The 6,276-nt window shown below is 47.9% G+C and overlaps 1 non-coding gene across 1 annotated transcript; it reads right to left on the reverse strand.

Moving 5' to 3' along the window:
* Positions 1 to 2,522: 2,522 nt before the first annotated feature.
* Positions 2,523 to 2,594, reverse strand: TRNAW-CCA (transfer RNA tryptophan (anticodon CCA)). The gene has a single exon. It is a non-coding gene; the product is annotated as a tRNA-Trp (tRNA).
* Between the last annotated feature and the right edge of the window lie 3,682 nt (positions 2,595 to 6,276).

Consider the following 6,276-nt stretch of genomic DNA (forward strand, 5'->3'; position numbering starts at 1 on the left):
GCCCCTGTAGGTCTGAGCCGGGGGAGCAGCAGTCCACACGGAGTGGTGGATGGCCCTTTGGCACTCTTGCTGTGTCTTGTGAGAGCCTCAAGCTCTCTGCACTTACCAGCCTGAGGCATCCTGTCTCCTGCTGAAAAACTATTGTACATATGGGGATGCAGGCAGCTCTGTTCGGTCCCAGGGACTTCAGCACAGCTAGGCTATGCCTTGCCTGCAGTCATGCACTTGATCTTGGGCTACTGTTCTAGAACGCTGCCGTGCCCCCTCTGCAGTAACCCTGGTGCTTCTCAGCTGTAGACCTCCCAGTGCTTTACAAAGGAGATTCAGATTCATTATCTCCATCATATAGCTGCGTACACTATAGGTACACCGATGAGGTGACCAGCCCATAGTCACACGGGAGCAGAACCAGGTCTCCTAAAGCCCTGTCCTGTACCCGATCTTCTGCAGCACACGTGCTGTCGGGTAGCAAGGATGAGTAAATAGATGCTTTGGAGATGAACAGTCTTCGTTCTGTGCTTGCTCCGGACCCCCGTCATGCTAGGTTCTGTACAATGATGAGGAAACCTAAGCACTACTATGTCCATTGCAGGCAGGCACCCTGATCTGCTCTTTGCATTAACTCTGGGCAAATGCCTATTGCTGAAAAGATTTTCCTCTTACTGATTATTTTCAAAGGCATTCATCAGTGAATGGTTTATACAGAGACCCGAAATGCAGAACTCACTATAGGCAAACAATTCTAACCGTTAGGGCTAAGCCTTAACAAAATAAACAAAAATCCAAGTGTCATGGGAATTGTAAAAGAAAAAAGTTTGTGTTTGCACACAGGCACACACAGTCATGGAGTTACAAACATTCACTTAGTTTTAGTTAGCAAACCAAATAATTCAACATGAGGCCTCACCTGAAATGCTGCTCACAAAGAATTAGGGTGTTTTGCTCTGTAGCTCAACTCTACACTCCCCTGAGAGGCATCAAAGAAGTTAAAGATTCCCGAGCATCATCAAAGCCCAAGATAAGGTAGGGTTTTTTGTTTTTTTGTTTTTGTTTTTTTCCTGATCTTAGATAAGCTGTAACTTAGCAGGCAAAAGAACAGAAAAAGCCTGAAGAAATAAATGTGAATGCTCCCCCCCCACCCCAAAGAAAAAAAAGTAGGAATCTGGGAGTTTTGGGAACAGTGAGGAAGCATACTTGCCCTAACAAGACCCTCTTTATTTTTCCAGCTAAAAGTCTTCCCAATCAGAGGCCCATGCCGTGTAAAAACAGGATGCTACCCCACGTCCTGGGTAGCTATAAGCCCCATTCAAGAGGTTGGCAGCTGCAACACACTGCCATCCAAGGTTGCCTGGCCGGAGCCATCCCCGACACCCGTGGGGAAGGTTGCCGTAAACTCTACCATCCCTGGAACCTACAACCAACTGCGACCGGACATCATCATCACCAATGAGGACCAGAAGAAGATAATCATGGTGGACGTCACAGTGCCATTCGAGAACAGGATCCCAGCCTTTCACAATGCCCAAGCTCAAAAGGTAGAGAAACATGCCCTTCTGGCCGAAACCTTGAGAGCTAAGGGTGGTTACCAGGTCCAGACACACATACTGATCATTGGAGCTTTAGGCGTATGGGACCCTAGTAACGAGCAAGTGCTGAGAGAATGTGGAATCAGACAAAGCTATGCTCAGCTGATGCAGAAACTCATGATGTCGGATACCATCAGGTGGTCGAGGGACATCTACATAGAACACATCACTTGACATCGGCAGTACCAGGAGGGATGAGCTGGAGTGCCTGTGAGAAGTGCGATCAGAAAAGTAACAAATACTTTCCTCATGGATGGTATTTTCTAAATGGACAACCAACCTAATGCTCAAGTACTGAGGGACAATCTCCACTCATTGATATAATTTGCTTTCCACAATCAAATCTCTATACAACTTTTCATAAGTGATGTACCCCGAGTATTCGGATTCTAATATCTAAACTGTATTGTTAAATCTATTCACCGAAATTTGGGTTATTGCTGATTATGTACTCTATGTATCCTATGACTTTAAAAACAAACTTTGGATAATCTAAGCACTATACCCAGATGTACAGAAACACTTTTCCCAACCCATGTATTATATAACTTTTTAGACACTGGTTTTAATAAAATGTTTAAATAATGGGACATGGTGTCAGTGTGGAAGATGACATGGGTGAAGAATGTTTATTTAAAATAGGCAATGCTTTAGAGACATGAAGGGGAGATTAAAGTTACTCTTAAAATGCAAAAATAGGGAGACGGATTTTGGTAATTCCTCCCCCAAAAGTTCTTCAGGAAAGTCAAACATACAAATATTGCAGCTTTAATTAGTGGAGAGAGATACTAAAGCTGTTCCTTCACCACAAGCTTTCTGCTCCTACTACACCCCCCTCCCCCACCCCCAGGCTGCAAGAAGGCATCGCAAACCTCCAGAGATTGGGCGGGGAGACATTTTAAAAAAAAAAAAAAAAAAATCAAAGAGGGAAACACCTGACCCTGATGTGATTTGAACACACAACCTTCTGATCTGGAGTCAGACGCGCTACCATTGCGCCACAAGGTCACTGATTAACATGCCTTTCTTGGAGCAATCTACTGCAACTTATTCTCCCTCCCCGCTTTGCTTTTGTAACTGGAATCAGGCACAGCCTGTTCCCCCATCACCATATACAATGGTGCATACAAAGAGGGACACAGCCCCAAGAGCCATGGGAGGCAGCCCTTTGTGCCCTCTTCATTCCAAAGCTGGTCTTTGCCATGGACGCTGAGGGCCCATGGCCAGAGGATTCCTGGCCCTGCTGGCAAATGCCATATTACGCACTGAACAACAGGGTGGGCTGGAGCTTAACACTGCAACAAACTTTTATCCACCTGAAGCCTCCCTGGCTATTCTGAACTCCACAGACAAAGGGAGGAAGAAGCAGCCAGACACCACAGCTACCAGCCCCTGCATGACAATATTTGCCCCAGCCGCATGCCAGGGAAGTACAGCTTTTTTTTGCCCAAAGCCTAAGCCACAGTCCAGAGAGAGAAGAGCTGGAGAAGCAAAGAGGAGAACACAAACACTTCTCCAGACCACCACAGCTTGGAGACAACTGGAGGCATCAACACTGAGCTGGGACTGCCCAGTGTGCTGGCCAGGAACCAGAGCTGGCCTGATGCTGGGTGGGCGAGATTTCTACCCCTGAGCCACCAATGCTCTACACAGGACCCTTCAGCCATCACCTGAAGGAGGCCAAGGAGTGAGTGTCCCTCCCTCACACAATTTCAGCTCCTCACACCAACTTCATTCTCGACTCCTGCTGCTTGTCAGTGCAGGCTGGGCACATAACGAGGCGCTTCCGTTAATGCTGGGTCTTAACACTGCCCGCTCTGTTTGGCAGGGGAGGCTGGTGGGTTAGTGGAATCATAAGGGAATCTAGGGGTAGGAGAGGGTGGAATAGACCAAAACAACAGCATGTGTTCCCCTCCAGCAGAGTGCATCTCTGAGCCCACAGCAGCTGCCCTGTGGTTGTACTGCTGTGACTATCACTTTTACCTTGCATGCCAAAGGTTCCTGGTTTGAGACCAGGGAAAAGCTCTCCTGCTTCTGTCTTAAGCTAAATGCACCATTTGCTGCTTATTAATGGAAAGTCGCAGCCTCTCAGATCACATTCTGGTGACCCAGGAACTGCTGTCAAGATCCCTGAACGCTCAGGTGCTTTCATTTCAGCAGTTAAAGCTCTCAGGGCTTTTTACATCTGCAATATGTTTCTTCGTTTGTGCTAATGCAACTGAGCGAACAGCCTGCCTGGGAAGCTGTCTGACTGTAAATGTGGAGAGAGGCAATGTCTCTTTCATTGGGCCATCATCAACTGGTGGGTGGGAGAATGTTTTGAGCTTCACAGAGATCTTCCTTAGCTCTGAAGAGTGTTGGTTGGAATCCCAAATGCCTGTGAGGGCTTTCCTTCCCTTTCACTCCTGCCCTAGCAGCCCACCTTTTGAGTTAGCCTAGGATTTACTGATGGACATATGCAGTTATTCATTTATGAATTATTTCCCAGCCAGCAAGTGCTTGCTTTTGGCTCAGTGGGGTGATGGATAGGATGACATTGCTTCCCAGCTCACAGCCTGGAAGACTGGTACCTTCACCCCACCCCTTGTGCCCCTGCCCACCTCATGAACACTGTGAGCAGGGATGGTGTTTACCAGAAGCTGGGAATGGGGGGCAGGGGATGGATCACTTGATGATTACCTGTTTTGTTCATTTCCTCTGGGGCACCTGGCATTAGCCACTGTTGGAAGACAGGATACTGGGCTAGATGGACCTTTGGTCTGAGCCAGTATGGCCATTCTTATATTCTTATGAGACCGTATCAACCACCAAGGTGGCGTGGGAGGCAGGGAAATTTTAAAAACGAAAGAACAAAGTAGCAGAAGAAAACACACTACCTTGGTGTGATTTGGACACACAACTTTCTGATCTGGAGTGAGACATGTTACCATTGTGTCACAAGGTCATTGATGTTGCCAGTTTGCCTCTGGCCTCTTGGAGAGAATCTCCAACAAGTACTCTCCCTCTCTGACCCCATTAGCCTTTGTGGCTAGAAGTCAGGCAAAGCACTTTCCCAATCACAGGAAAATGAGAGGGTGTGAAGAGTCACTGACTGCATTAGAAGCAGCCCTTTGTACCCACTTCTCCATTGCAAAGAGGGTCATGCTTGGTGCCCATGACTAGAGGATTCCTGGCGCCTTCAACCAAATCCCCCATTGCACACTGATCCGTGGGGAAAGGAGTTAATACAGCATCCAAACTGCACTAATCCTTTACCCAGCCTCAGCCTCCTTCATCCCACAGGCAAAGGGAAGAGGAAGAAACAACTAGACCATTGCAGTTCAACAACACCCCACCAATAGCCCCTGAGGGAGACTCTTAGCTCCAGCTACATGCAGGTGGGAAAGTACAGCCTTTTGGCAGACTACTTGGGGCAAGTCTACGCTACAAAACTAAATCAACCTAAGTTACGTCGATGTACGGCCTCCACGGTAATTAAATTGCTTTTGCCTGTCCACCCTCCACTCCTTGTGTCGTCAGCGTGCGTCCTCACTAGCAGCTCTTGCATCGATGCAGAGAGCAGCGCGCCAGGAGTAGCTATCTCACTGTGCAACTTGCCACCGTCTAGTGCAGGGTGTTTTGGGAAGGGTTTGCAATGCCTCATGAGGGCAAACTCACTATAAGTCCTGCTTCTTCACCGAAACTCACAGCTAGTCAAGTCCCATTGACACAGCAGCTGAATTTGGGATGCCTGATGCGTTGTCATGTCAGTAATCCGAACCTTCACAGCTGTTCACATGGGTCTCCCACATACATTCTGGAACCAGTTGCATTTGCTGCATCTTCACCAGGAGCAAACAGTCCAGGGGAATGAGGGCTCAGTCAGCTGAACAGTGTTTGGAGAAAATAAAAAATTCTCTTGAGACCGTGCTAGCAGAGGTGCTTGGTTGACCCCAGTAACGCTAACCACCGCTGGTGAGGGCGACAGGAGAAACTTTTTCCTGGAAACCAGCTTCCACTCTTCCACTCCCTGTGCAGTTGGAATTCCCGCTAGTGACACACACTTCAATCAAGTGTAATGTTATCTGGTCAGTAGCGTGACCGGATGTTCTGTTTTTAAAGGGACAGTCCCATTTTTGGGGACTTTTTCTTATATAGGCACCTATTTTACCCACCACCCCCTCTCCCTTTTTTTCACAGTTGCTATCTGGTAACCCTACTGGTCAGCAACTAGTTCAGGCCCTAAAGCTGTCCCCACAAAACTGTCCCATCTCTTGATTGGGAAAATAGCCGTGGTCACCTTGTCGGCAGGGAACAGTGACGAAGACCTTGGCTTTCGGCACCTAATCATAGAATATCAGGGTTGGAAGGGACCTCAGGAGGTCATCTAGTCCAACCCCCTGCACAAAGCAGCTAATGCCCTAGCTGACTGAAGAACTGTATTCAGGGAGAGCAAGGAAAGTCTGGTTTCCTATCCTATGAGCCCATCTGGTGGAGGAGAGGCTGGTTTTGTGGTAGGCTAGTGACTCAGTGTGTAAGGCATCTGACCAGGCTGCAGGTGCAATTCCTATCTGGCCATTTTTCTTTCCCCTCATTCCTGCCCTCTCAGCCTGCCTTTGGGGTTAGCCTGTTGTCTACTGACTGACAGATGTAGTTATTCATTCATCAGTGTGTTTCCCACCCAGTTGATACAAGCGCTAAGGGACACCAG

Source organism: Eretmochelys imbricata, chromosome 13, assembly GCF_965152235.1.
Source record: "Eretmochelys imbricata isolate rEreImb1 chromosome 13, rEreImb1.hap1, whole genome shotgun sequence".
NCBI classification, from domain to species: Eukaryota; Metazoa; Chordata; order Testudines; family Cheloniidae; genus Eretmochelys; species Eretmochelys imbricata.